The sequence below is a fragment of the Bos taurus genome, chromosome 10 (assembly GCF_002263795.3).
Source record: "Bos taurus isolate L1 Dominette 01449 registration number 42190680 breed Hereford chromosome 10, ARS-UCD2.0, whole genome shotgun sequence".
NCBI classification, from domain to species: Eukaryota; Metazoa; Chordata; class Mammalia; order Artiodactyla; family Bovidae; genus Bos; species Bos taurus.
In genome coordinates this window covers 39,987,117-40,002,045 of record NC_037337.1, presented here as the reverse complement: position 1 = coordinate 40,002,045, position 14,929 = coordinate 39,987,117, and the positions used below count along the sequence as shown (strand labels likewise).

Genomic DNA, 14,929 nt, shown 5'->3' with positions numbered 1-14,929 from the left:
GATTTGGATTTTCTGGGATCAGTGTTGGCAGCTGCTTAGGTTGTCAGCCTTCATATTGTTCTTGCATTTTATGTGGTCATTAGTACTGAGTAAAGCATCCCAGTGCTTTATAATTAAATGGGGTAGCTTAACCCAGAAAGAATCACTGAAGGGGTTCTTTTTTTTCAGTACAAATAATAAAGGCACAGATGTAAAGGTAGCTGATAAAACTTCTTGTACAAAGGGCTTCTGTATCCATTTGTGCATAATTGAGTTCTGTATATGACACTGCTCATGAATGGCAATCAATTGATATCTCTGTGCCATCTGTTATTTTGTGTTTATGCCAAGTGCTGGCACCATAGGGTAAAAACAGTGGTTTGTGAGCACTGCAGTGTTCTGCTACTCACTTGAAACCTGATATTCCAGGAAGGATTCCTCAGGGTGTCAAAGCTTAACAAAATGTAGTGATGCTTTTAAGTAGGCAAGGATAGTACTCAGAATGGTGGTGAATCACTTTTATGGAGCAATATGTAAAACCCAAGAAAACTTAATTCTTTATTTTCTTGGAAAAATGTCCCAGTAGTTAATGGTGACTTGATAAGGTGGATGACACCTGTGTTAATCCTGTAGGATAAGATGATGAGAGCTGTGATTCTTCCAACAATGCCTCCCTTTTCACTTGAATACATGATTATTGAAATAATGTAGGATTTGTGAAGATGTTCCTTATATATTCATAATCAATATATAATTCTACCCCATATCCACTGATGGCCAATTATTTATTAGCTCCAGGGTAAACCATTCAAGTAAAGATTTGCTCAGTTGTAGGAGAGATGCCATACCCACTCCAGTGTTCTTGCCTGGAGAATCCCAGGGACGGGGGAGCCTGGTGGGCTGCCGTCTATGGGGTCTCACAAAGTCGGACACGACTGAAGCGACTTAGCAGCAGCAGCAGCAGCAGCAGGAGAGATGCCATATTCCACTACTTACATGGAGAGTGGATTTTCCCATTGTGGTCTCATTTTCTTTGTAAGTGCACAGTATCTTGTGTCCAACACAGGCTATTTTGGGTAGCAGTATGTCAGGGAGGGGATGAGTGTGCGTTTAAGAAAACTATTAATAACCTCTCTCCAAAAACTTATCTGGCCTAACCACTCTATAAATCATTGTAACATACACCCACTAGAATTTTTAAAAAATGAAACATTAGCAGGAACTTTAATAAGATAAAGCAAGATATTTGCTCATCAATTTAGCATCCTATGGCATCTAAATGCTTGCCTGTAAATTACTTATAAATGAATATTCCTTTATGGTCAGTTCACTTTTTTTCAACATTTTTTCTAGGAGAAACACTTATATTCACCAAATTGTACTGGCTTTCTCAAACAAAATAAGTTAGCAGAAAATAATGTTGACAAATCAATTATTCCCCGCCATTGTACTCTCTTATATTGTTATTACTTCTTTATTCAGCCTTCACATAAAAATGTATTCCTTATTAAAACTGCTAAATTAGAATAATACAACTGAATGTAATAGGAAAAATTAAACTTTTCTTAAAAATACTACTATATGCATGGACCTGAGCTAGATGTTCCCTGCAATTTAAAAATAAGCTAAACACAGCCTTTTGGGGCCAATATTGAATTGACAGCTATTATTAAACAGGGCTTACCTAGTGGCTCAGATGGTAAGAAATTTGCCTGCAATGCAGGAGACCCGGTTCAATCCCTGGGTCAGGAAGATCCTCTGGAGAAAGGAATGGCAAGCCATTCCAGTATTCTTGCCTGGAGAATTCCATGGACAGAGAAGCCATAGTGGGCTATAGTCAGTAGGGTGGCAAAGAGTTGGATACAACTGAGCAACTAACACTTTCACTTTCATTATTAAACAAGGAAGAGAATATGATACTAATTTTGCACAGTAACAGTAGTCATCACTTGCTGAACATTTATTATGTCAACTATATATAAAGTCAGAAAATATCTAAATATTCTCTCTAATGCTTACAATCAGTAATCTCTATATTTATTGAATGTTTCTATCTATAAAATTTCTTAGCATGCATCTTTCATATGTGCTAATCTGTACAGTATGTACAGCATATATGCTGATATTTTTTATTACTTCTTTCTAACCACTTTCACATCTATTTCATTCAATCTTCATGCGAACTCATTGACAAAGACAGAATTGAGTCTGTACCTAAAATTCACAAAATAGACTAGAAAATCAAACCTGATCAAAAGTATGTGACTTGCTCCCAGTCACCTAGACTCTCAGCTTCAGTAGTAGGAAGAGACTTCTGGTTCCTTGTCTATAGCTCTTTGTACTTTATTCTTCTCTTACTTCTTTGTTATTGTCTTCGGAAGGCCCCAAAGCAGAAAATGAATGAGAAAAAATGAAAACAAAAACGCACTACTGCATATTGAAGAACAGTTCCTATTTAAAAGAAAATTTGTGACGGAAATTCAACAAACGCTTACTTAGAGATCTCAGTACTAACTACAATTTAGAATGACTGTTATTAAGTTTATGCTAAAATTTTGTTGGTGGAATTTCACTGGTAGTCCATTGTTTAAGACTCTGTGCTCCCAATCCAGGTTTATTCCCTAGTTGAGTAACTAAGATCCCACATGCTACAGGGGCAGCTAAAAGAAATTTGTGGGTGACTTGAGTATTAGGGATGAGAGAGCAAAATATAAACTTCACTTGTATATAAATGTTGTAATTTTTTTAACAGAAAATTTAAACATGAAAATAATTTCTAGTTCTTTTATAAGTTGGCAGTTGCAAACATTTTTTATTGCAGTATTTTGATATGGTTGCTAGAGCACATCCAGTTCAATAGGTAAGGAGAAACTACAGTTGTAAATCAACTGTATAAGATTTTAACTGGTGAATGGATGGACTGTGTAAATATTCTTGAGAAATGTGATGGAGATCACTGGATACAAGTATCCACTGGAAATCATTGTCCTGATTTGGACATAATGACATTGATCTACTGATTATAGACATGAGAGCAGGAATCATTTATTTTCCATGTGGAAATTTTATGGGTGCTTTGATTATATTGTTCATATTTATATAATAAGGACTTACACTCAACAGTCTTAGAGAAGAGAATATGCATGGAAAAGGGAGAGATTTTGTAGAAGGTATACCCATGTTTGGGTTTCCTCAGTCGTAAAGAATCTGTCTGCCAGTGCAGGTGACATGGGTTCCATCCCTGGGTTGGGAAGATTTCCTGAAGAAGGAAATGGTGACCCACTCCAGCATTCTTGCCTGGAAAATCCTATGAACAGAAAAGCCTGGCAGGCTGCAGTCCATGGGGTCACAAAAGAGCCGGACATGACTTAGCAACTAACCAACAACAACATATACCATGTTGCATCTATAAGCTTTCATTGAGACATTTTCTTATAGGATAGTGCAAAACCTAGGCCAAAGTTACTTTTGGAAGATTTGGCTTCCCAGGTGGCACAGTGGTAAAGAATCTGTGTGTAATGCAAGAGACATAAGAGATGCAGGTTCAATCCCTGAGTCAGGAAGATCCCCTGGAGTAGGAAATATCAACCCACTCCAATATTCTTGCCTGGAAAATTCAAGGGACGGAAGACCCCAACATGTTACAGTCCATGGGGTTGCAAAGAGTCAGACATGACTGAGCATGCACCTTTACCTTTACAGTTAGATAAAGTTAGATAAAGGTAAGCAAAGAAGCTTGAGGAAACCATATAACCTCATTTTAAACATTTCATAGAAGGTAGAAAATACTTATAAATGGAAACAGGATTATTAACACTTCCCTGGAGATTACAATTCTGCTTTATTTGCCTACTACAGTTTGAAGAATTAGGAATACATGTCAGATACTGTTTTGAAATACCAGGAAAATTGAGTACTGTGTATAGTATAGTGTTTTAATAAGTGAAGAATCAAGATTGAGGATGTAAAGGCCAGTAGTTATGTCTTGAAGTGTGGAAATCAGAAATCTAATTTGAGATATTCATTGGAACCATGCAAATGTTTTTATGTATTTATATTCTTGTGTGCTCAGTTGTTCACTCATGGCCAATTCTTCGCAAACCATGAACTGTAACCTGCAAAGACTTCTCCATCTGTGGAATTTTCTAAGCAAGAAATACTGGAGTGGGTTGCCATTTCCTACTCCACAGGATCTTCCCAAACCTGCATCTCTTGCATTGGCAAGTGGATTCTTTACCACTGCACCACCTGGGAAACCCAATCTATATTGTTACTAATATGCTTATAAAGTATCTTAAAAGTACGAATATACTTATAGTCTTAAAAGGAGTCTTATAAAGTATCTTCCCTGGATTGGGCAGATCCCCTGGAGAAGGCAATGGCTACCTGCTCCAGTATTCTGGCCTGGAGGCTTTGGACATGACTGAGAGACTTTCACATAGAAAGTAATACCAATGCTATTAATTCTATGTTAATAATAAATTAATATTCAAAATAATTTCATTGAGCACCTCACTAGGTATTATGAGGTTGCATTTTGTTGAAGAAGAAAATTAGTCAAAACGCTCTTCTCTGTGTTTTTAAATTTTCTATGGAAATGTAACTGATTTCTCACATTGCTTGACACCACAATTAGCATTTGGTAGTAGTATGATGTATAACTTATATTTTTATTTCTTATCTATTAGCTCGGGCTCAGAGTTTCTTAAAAGGTAGAAAAAAATGTTCTGTGTGGTTGTTTCACATAATTCCTCATCTCAGTGTATCTATTTATTGACATAAATATGTACTTTTTTCCCAAGGAAAGATAATAGGTACTTTAAAATCAGGGATGGTCAGAACTTTTCAAAATTTTGAATACAGACATTTTTATGAAGTCAAATACTAACCCAACTGTGTTTATGGTTCAGTCAATGCATCTATTAATGTACACAGAAAGTCTAGGAAAGGGCTTATTTTTCAAATTCAGTATTTAATATGAATGTACAGTTTCCAAAATACATCGAAAAATGTGTGAATGGAGATATAAATATTACCTTGCATCTCTGAATCGTTATTCAGGAAAGATTTAGCACTTTTTAATAGGGTTTCTGTAATATTTTTCCAGTGTTTGCAAATGTAGCATCGCTGACTTCGCAGAAGCAATGAAAACATCTCTTCCTCTGTTACCAACAATAACTCCCGGAAGCTGCAACTTCAGATTTATAGTTACTTGATATACAAAAATTTGGAGCAGATTAAAAAGTGCCTTGCTTCTTCTGTCATTATCACTAAGTAAAATATAGTGAAACGATAGGTGGGATTTTTTGGTAGTTACTAGTTGTTTTGAAGTATATCCTGAAAGCTCCACTATAGGGCCCTGTAATTAATGTCAGTAGCATAACACATGGCTATCTAAATTACTACCTATATCTCCCACTTCTACCCAAGCATATTTAATGTACTTCTTGACTATTAGCATGTATGCTGAATGCTTTGTTAAATTATAAGTAGAGATGCTCTCCTCTCCCTGCCTTCCTCCCTCTCTCCATGTCTATAAATCTCTCTATGCCTGTTTCTCCATTGCTGTCCTGTAAATAAATTCTTCAGTACCATTTTTCTAGATTCAGAATATATATGTTAGAGTATGGTATTTATCCTTCTGTTTCTGACTCACTTCACTCTGTATAATAGGTTCTAGGTTCATCCACCTCATCAGAACTGACTAAAATGAGTTCCTTTTTATGGCTAATATTCCATTGTGTATAAGTACCACAACTTCTTTACCCGTTCATCTGTTGATGGATATGTAGGGTGCTTCCATGTTCTAGCTATTGTAAATAGTGCTGCAATGAACAATGGGATACATGTGTCTTTTTCAATTTTGGTTTCCTCAGGGTATTTACCTAGAAGTGGGATTGCTGAGTGATATGGTGGTTTTATTCCTAGCTTTTTTAAGGAATATTCACACTGTCTTCCATAGTGGCTGTATCAATTTACATTCCCACCAACAGTGCAAGAGTGTTTCCTTTTCTCCACACCCTCTCAGGCATTTATTGTTTGTAGACTTTTTGATGATAGCCATTCTGACTGATGTGAGATAATATCTCACTCAACTTTTGATTTGCATTTCTTTGATAATGAGTGATGTTGAGCATCTTTTCATGTGTTTGTCATCCATCTGTATATCTTCTTTGGAGAAATGTCTGTTTAGGTCTTTTTCCCACTTTTTGATTGGGTTGTTTGTTTTTCTGGAATTGAGTTGTATGAGCTGCTTGTATATTTTGGAAATTAATCCTTTGTCAGTTGTTTAATTTGCTATTATTTTTTCCCATTCTGAGGGCTGTCTTTTCACCTTGCTTATAGTTTCCTTTGCTGGGCAAAAGCTTTTAAATTTAATCAAATTCCACTTGTTTACTTTTGTTTTTATTTCTGTTACTCTAGGAGTAACAGGGTCATAGAGGATCTTACTTTAATTTATGCCAAGTGTTCTGCCTATGTTTTCCTCTAAGACTTTTATAGTTTCTGGTCTTACATTTAGGTCTTTAATCCATTTTGAGTGTATCTTTGTGTATGGTGTTAGGAAGTGTTCTAATTCCATTCTTTTACATGTAGCTGTCCAGTTTTCCCAGCACCATTTATTGAAGAGGCTGTCTTTGCCCCATTGTACATTCTTGCCTCCTTTGTCAAAAATAAGGTACCCATAGGTGCATGGGTTTATTTCTGGGCTTTCTATCTTGTTCCATTGGTCTATATTTCTGTTTTTGTGCCAGTACCATACTGTCTTGATGATTATAGATTTGTAGTATAACCTGAAGTCAGGAAGGTTGATTCCTCCAGCTCCATTCTTATTTCTCAAGACTGCTTTGGTTATTCAGGGTCTTTTGCATTTCCATATGAATTGTGAAATTTTTTGTTCTAGTTCTTGAAAAATGCCACAGGTAATTTGATAGGGCTTACATTGAATCTGCAGATTGCATTTGGTAGTATAGTCAATTTTCATAATATTGATTCTTCCTACTCAGGAACATGGAATATCTCTCATTTGTTTATGTCATCTTAGATTTCTTTCATCAGTGTCTTATAATTTTCTGCATACAGTTCTTTTGTCTCCTTAGGTACGTTTTTTCCTAGATATTTAATTCTTTTTGTTGCAATGGTAAATGGGATTGATTCCTTGATTTCTCTTAAATTCTATATACTAACAATGAAAAATCAGAAAGAGGAATTGAGATGCTATTTTTGAAGCCTAAATTAGAGTAACATATTAATTTAAATATTTTCTCCTTATGAGTGGTTCCTGTTAGTATTTTTCATCAGACTGTTTATCTTTGTTATGATAAGTCAAACATGTAAAATAAAACAATGTGGTAACTATATTTGATGATGTAATTTGTAGCCACAGGTATTATAATCATTTTGGTTTTCTTGCTTTGTTCTATTTGTTGTTTTTGTTGAAAATATTTTTGTATAAATAGACAATACATGAAGAGTATTTAACCTTCAAAGAAAATAAGATAACTAAAGAATCCACTAAATATACACCCAAAAAAAGCACTTTGAAGGAGCCAGGAGCAAAAACAGAAAACCATGCAACTTCTACTTTCTAATATTTTGGTGATGGAGTTCATTTTTTATAGCTCTTTGCTGCCAAATTGAAAGTGAAAGTCGCTCAGTCATGTCCAACTCTTTCAGACTGCATGGACTATTTAGTCCATGGAATTCTCCAGGCCAGAATACTGGAGTGGGTCACCTTTGCCTCCAGGGGATCTTCTCAACCCAGGGATCAAACCCAGAAAGACTAAAGCAAAATATCTTCCACTAAGATTGGCCCAAGATTAGGCTTTTCAATTTCACAGCAGGGTTTTCAAGGATAATACTTTTTCTGAGTCCATTTCTGAAAATTTCTACATCTACAAAGTTTTCTATAGTGTCAATGATCCATAGTATCTAGATATCTGATTTGTAAAGGATGAATGAATTAATATTTCATTTGTCAAAGTAGCAATCTATTAAGTATATTCCTTATACTTAGAGCAAACACAAAATGCCTATGTATAATAAGTCTATATATAAAATGCAACATTTAAAATATATGTTTGGCAAATCCACATGGTTTCTTGTTTTACCTATTGAGGCTATTTTCAAATAACCATTTCATATTTGGGTGTAGAAATATGGGCTGAAATAAAATAAGTGGATTTTTAAATTATGATTTCTTCCATGAACATAGAAAATGAACAATCTCTCTGTGTTTTTTATTATTAATATTTGTCTATGTGAAAGGAAGAAAATATTAAAAATTTTAACATTCTCATTTTAAGCCCATTTATTTAATGTTTTCAAAGATACTTTACATTATCCTTCAAAAAAAAAAGTGAGAGTCTTGAACTCTAGACTGACTACTAAAAGTAACACTATAAAGGATTTCTGAGGATGGGATTTGAAAACTGACATTTTTTTCCTAGTTAAAGTTCTAGAGTTAACTTTTACTCTTTCTGAGCTTGACAATAGACATGCATGTGGTTGTGTTAACCTGATATCCTACCTTATTAAATATAATTTATATAGCACATAATTGAAAATTTGGCCCCCGTATCCTTAATAACATAATTTGGATTGAATATCTCTCAAGTTCTTACCTAAATTCCAAGCGAATGATGAAGTTTGAAAGATATAAAGCAACAGTTTATATATCACCTAAAACCAATTTTATTAAAATTGCAATCTCCTAAATTCCAAGCGAATGATGAAGTTTGAAAGATATAAAGCAACAGTTTATATATCACCTAAAACCAATTTTATTAAAATTGCAATCTCCAACTATCTGCAGATTATCTTTGACACATATAATCTTAAAGAGCAGATGAATAAGAAAAGTATATTTCCTTCCTAATTGTGAAGTTATGTTTCAAAAAAACCCCATTTTAGGAGAACTATTTTCAGCAAAATATGAGAACAAAACTGTATTAGGCAACTGAGAAAATGAGTGAGCAAATGGAAGACATTAAATAAAGCAATAAAGACAACACACTAAATGCAGTATACTAAACTAGTGGCGTTATATTTGCTAAAGTCTGACATTATAGAGGGCTTCCCTGGTGGCTCAGAGGTTAAAGCATCTGCCTGCAATGTGGGAGACCTGGCTTCGATCCCTGGGTCAGGAAGATCCCCTGGAGAAGGAAATGGCAACCCACTCCAGTATTCTTGCCTGGAGAATCCCATGGACAGAGGAGCCTGGTGGGCTGCAGTCCATGGGGTTGCAATGGACATTATAGAGACTTTTGAGGACCAGTCTTGTTTTATGTTTTCAAAGACTTGGTTGTAAATTTGTTTTCATATATTGCAGATATATAAGGCAAACTCCTACCTGGCCCTCCAACCAACTGTTAGGCTGCTTTTTTACTTTTTGATTCAAATTATAAAGACACACCAAATGCAACCATTCATTCCAGAGGAGCCTATTAAGTGACTGTTCACTATTAGTGGGTGAAAAAACTTGATTAGTCTTTGTTCAGTTTCTACAGCGGTGGTACACTGGTATTATCGATCTACTTTATTCTCTTTCCTCCATACTCAAGGAATATATCAGCCTCTCTTTATTGTGCCACAGACCTTTCCTTCCTTAAAAATGCAGAATGCCTATCTACTCTATTGAATACCTTAACTTTTCCTCTTTCCTTTATCTTTGCCAAAATATGTTTTCATAAAATGTGTTCTCTGACCTTGCCTTCTGGTTACTTCACATTCCTATTTCTATTGTCTCTTCTCTTTTTTTTTTTTTTTGACATCTCCAATAGGAATCACATTTGCTCTAAGAATCCCTGTCACACATGTAAACTCATGTTTCTTATTCTTATATCTTATTTGCATATTGGAAATACAGTATTCAACAACCCTATTTTTAATTGTTAAAAATATAATTTTCTATGTCCAAATAACTTTTTTATAGCTCTCTCAATTCTTCTTTAATTCCATCAGAAACTAAATTCTCTTGGGAAGCTTTTTTCATGAAACAATTGTCACTTCTTAAATGTAAAACTTAATATAAAATGTAAAACTTCTTATCCCAGATTTTCAAGGTTTAGTTCAGTGATCATTGGTAAGCTACTACATCTTCTAAAAGCAGATCCTTCTGTGCTATAGAGTCATTTTTCATTATATAAAAGGTGAACTAGATGATTACCATGCTTTGTTGAGTCCTGAAACCTGTTCTAAGGTGATAGGCTAATGAGTCAATTCTGTTTATTTTAAGTTTATTTTAAATTTAATTATTTTCTTCTTTTTATTAATTTTTATTGGTATATAGCTATTTTAGTAAATTCAACTAATTTTTAAACTAAAATTTTATAGCATGAATCAAGTTCCAAAATATAAGGACAGTTACATGATATCATAGCCTATAGACCAAGTTCAAAATTTATTGTAAAATCTAGTATGTTGTTTTTCATTTACTGTGTGTTATAAAATCAAACGTGAGCACAAGTTGAGGGTATTGAAATTTCATTTTCTGAGAACGTTATTCTGCTTAATTGAACCTCCTTGTTGGCTTAGAGTTTAAGTATTATAAAAGGCCAATTTTATTGAAGTGATTCTTACTGCTTATGAGTCTGAAATATTCCTTTCATTGATGAATACCAAGGTCAGTAAAGGTTGAGGTTTTGAAGATTAGTTTCTTGTGGTTCTTCTGCATCATCACTAGAACGCCATCTCAGATATTGTTTGACTTTGTTGTTAGCAAGTCAGTTTTCCAGCTTTCATCTAAGTCTTAATTTTAGCTTTGAGACAAGTTTGTTGAATTATATAGACCCACAAGATAGCTCTAAGAGGCTTTAAAGGGACAAGTTTTTAACTGACTTCCATCAGTAAAAATGCATTGTGTAATTGCTTTTACCAATTTCCTAAGTTTCCCACTCAAATTATCAGCTGAATTTAGCGGTCTGCTGTGATGTAATTAGTTTACATTTTGGTATAACCTCCTTATCTTGTCACATAACTCTAACAGTTTTTGAACCAGACCTTAACCTCAAACTGTACATTAATTACTAAAACTCTAGATGGTGCTAAGTCACTTCAGTCGTATCCGACTCTGTGCGACCCCATAAACGGCAGCCCATCAGGCTCTCCCATCCCTGGGATTCTCCAGGCAAGAACACTGGAGTGGGTTGCCATTTCCTTCTCCAATGCATGAAAGTGAAAAGTGAAAGTGAAGTTGCTCAGTCGTGTCCGACCCTCAGCGACCCCATGGACTACAGCCTTCCAGGCTCCTCCGTCCATGGGATTTTCCAGGCAAGAGTACTGGAGTGGGGTGCCATTGCCTTCTCCGAAACTCTACATAATTGACCTTAAAATATTTTCGGAATAATAATATTGAGGATACATTTTCTTCCTTTCATGTTGCCCTTTTTTTCTCATAAGGCAAGTTCAGTTCAGTTCATTCGCTCTGTCGTGTCTGACTCTTTGCGACCCCATGAATCATAGCACACCAGGCCTCCCTGTTCATCACCAACTTCCGGAGTTTACCCAGACTCATGTCCATCGAGTCAGTGATGCCATCCAGCCATCTCATCCTCTGTTGTCCCCTTCTCCTCCTGCCCCCAATCCCTCCCAGCATCAGGGTCTTTTCCAATGAGTCAGCTCTTTGCATGAGGTGGCCAAAATATTGGAGTTTCAGCTTTAGCATCAGTCTTTCAAATGAACACCTGGGACTGATCTCCTTTAGGATGGACTGGTTGGATCTTTTTGCAGTCCAAGGGACTCTCAAGAGTCTTCTCCAACACCACAGTTCAAAAGCATCAATTCTTCGGCGCTCAGCTTTCTTCACAGTCCAACTCTCACATCCATACGTGATCACAGGAAAAACCATAGCCTTAACTAGCTGGACCTTTGTTGGCAAAGTAATGTCTCTGCTTTTTAATATGCTGTCTAGGTTGGGATGAACTAATCAGTTGAAGATTTCTACAATGTCTGTGTTAAATGTACTTTCCTCCCAAATTAACAAAGAAGTAAATATAAAAGGTCACCCAGAAAGAATAGGTGTTATATTACTCATTAAAAATTCCTTTTACACTGAAATTATTACCAAATATATGTTGCCAGGAGTCCTTCAACATTAAACTATACATATATATATGTGTTTTTTAAATTGAGATATAAATGACATATAACATTTCATATGTATAGCATAATGATTTAATACTTGTATATATTGTTAAATGATTGTCATTAGTCTAGTTAACTTCTATCATGACACAGTTATAATTTTTTAATAAAAAAGTAATACTTTAGAGTAATCATCTACCATTTCAAATGTAGGTTGTGTTCTTGCTCAGTCATATTCAACTCTGTGACCCTTTGGACTGTAGCCCATAAGGGTCCTCTGTCCATGGGATTTTCCCAGGCAAGAATACTGGAGTGGGTTGCCATTTCCTCCTCCAAGGGATCTTCCTGACCCAAGGATTGAACCCGAGTTTCCTGTGTCTCCTGCATTGCAGGTGGATTCTTTATCTGCTGAGCCATATGTACATAGTTTTGAAGTAGAAATAGCTATTTTAAATGCTTAATCCTGTTTCATTTCCTAGTATTAGAAAAAGAGCACAAAGAATCTTTAGATACTTTTATTATTGTAATCTAGTTGGGCTTGTGCTCCACTTTTAAAGAGTGATATTGCAGTCAAATTTTCTTTTTTTTATGTTGGTCTTTTGATTAAAATTGCTATATGTTTAATTTAAAAAGTACAGAAATAATCCAATAGTGTTTTCTTCTGACTCAACATTTTTTCTTGTGTGTTTGCAACATGCAAGAGAATTTTATTAACTAAAACTTGAGACAGTGTTGAAGACAGTGAGGCAATTGCACTGATTCCCCTGATCAAAGCAATGGAAAAGGGTGAAGAATGCTGCTTCCCAGGGGAGCTATACATAATGAAAATATTACATGTTGAGGACATTTGGTCACAGTAAGAAGGATGTAGAGAATAAAATGAAACAAACTAATGAGTACAGTGTGGATGGAAGAGAGGATAAGATGTTTTAATAGAGGAAATTTGGAAGAGAAACAACGATTTTTTTTTGTTTTGTTTTGTTTCTTTTAACAAAAACGAGAAGCATAAGGTTTTGACAAGGTGAATTGCTTGGCATGCAGCTCCTCAATTTTATTTTTTGTTGTGTAGTTTGTTTCTGTCAATCAATATTCAGTAAAGCTTTAATAAAGTCTTTAAACAGGTGACTGAATGTGAAACCATGATTCTTTCTGACCCTATGTGTGATTTAATTATGTATGAATTGTATTCATTTATATTGTTTCACCCTCATTATATTTTTATACAAAAGATCAAGTCAGAAACTGCAAAACTGTGAACAGATACAAATTTTTTTCATTTATAAATGTTTTGGAGAAATCCTCACTTAGTAGATGATTTTTTTTTAAGTTGTTTTTTTAAAGTATTCAACTACAGGGAACAACAACAGAAGCAAGGAGATGGGAGAGGGGATGCAGCTTTTCTGGTAGCAGCTTTAAAAGCAAATAACCTAAAGGAGGGCTTCCCTGGTAGCACAGTGGTAAACAGTCTGCCTGCCAATGTAGGAGATGCAAGTTCAATTCCTAGGTCGGGAAGATCCCCTGGAGTGGCACCCACTTCAGTATTCTTGCCTAGAGAATCCCATGGACAGAGGAGCTTGGCAGTCTACAGTTCATGGAGTCACAAAGAGTCGGACATGACTGAGTGACTGAGCACACAGGAGAAAGCTTCAGTTGTGATGAATGCTGAAAACAAAAGATGTTCTAGTTAAATCAGTGATTATAATCATAAATCTTGAACACTAGTGTAACAAGTTTAATGTCCTTTGCAATTTTATCATGCTACTTCACAAAAATATCTCTTAAACATATCCACATGCATGTATGTTAACTAAATAACTACAAGGATTTTTTTTTTTGGAATGTCTCACTTTTTTGTTAATAAGACACTGCTCATACATTTAAAAAAATTATGTAGTTGTTAACAAACTTTCCCCAAGCATATTACATATAACTACTTAATTACAGCATCTTGCACAAAGTTGACCATTAACCATTTAAACAACAAGAAAAATGTAAACAAGGCAATGAGAAGGAAACAGGAACAAAGAATAGGAAATAGATTTTTTCTACCTATTTTGGGTATCAGTTGCAAATAAAATTATAATATTTAAGGTGTAACATGATGATTTGATATATGTATACATTGTGAAAATATTCTTCCAAGAAGAATCAATGCATCCATTATATCATATATTTACCTTCTGTGTGTGTGTGTGTGTGTGTGTGAAAACATTTAAGTTATTCCGTCTTAGGAAATTTCAGTTCTACAGTACAGTGTCATTTACTGTCATCACAATGTTATATATTAGATTCTCAGATCTTATTCATTTTATACTTGAAAATTGGTACCCTTTTACCAACTTATTTCTTCCAGCCCCCAAGCCCTGGCAACCACTTTTTGCTCTATTTTTATGAGTTTGACCTTTTAAATTATAGATATAAGCACAGTTATAGATATATTCCATTTATAAGTGATATCATGCAATATGAGTCTTTCTCTGCCTGACCTATTTCCCTTAGCCTTCAAGGTCCTCATGTTGTTGCAAGTGGCAATATTTCCTTTTCTTCTCATGACTGAATAAAATAGTTCATATATTTTGAATATTAACTTCTTATCAGATACGTGGTTTGCAAATACTTTCTCCCATTTCACGGATTGCCTTTTCAGTTTGTTAGTGGTTTTTTTTTTTCTGTTTATTTGTTTGGCTTTTTAAAAGTTGTTTGTTTTCTGCTGTGCAGAAGCTTTTTAGTTTGATGTAATTCCACTCATTTGTTTTTGATTTTGGTGTCTTTGCTTTTGGATTCAAATCTACAAACACATTGCCAAGATCAATGTCAAGGAGTTTACCCAAGTTTTGTTCTAGGAGTTTTATGGTTTCAGGACTTATGT

The 14,929-nt window shown here is 34.9% G+C and overlaps 1 protein-coding gene across 1 annotated transcript in view; it reads left to right on the top strand.

Moving 5' to 3' along the window:
- Window positions 1–14,929, top strand: part of MDGA2 (MAM domain containing glycosylphosphatidylinositol anchor 2) — a 926,008-nt gene that overhangs the window by 745,947 nt on the left and 165,132 nt on the right. The gene's annotated exons all lie outside the window — the stretch shown is intronic.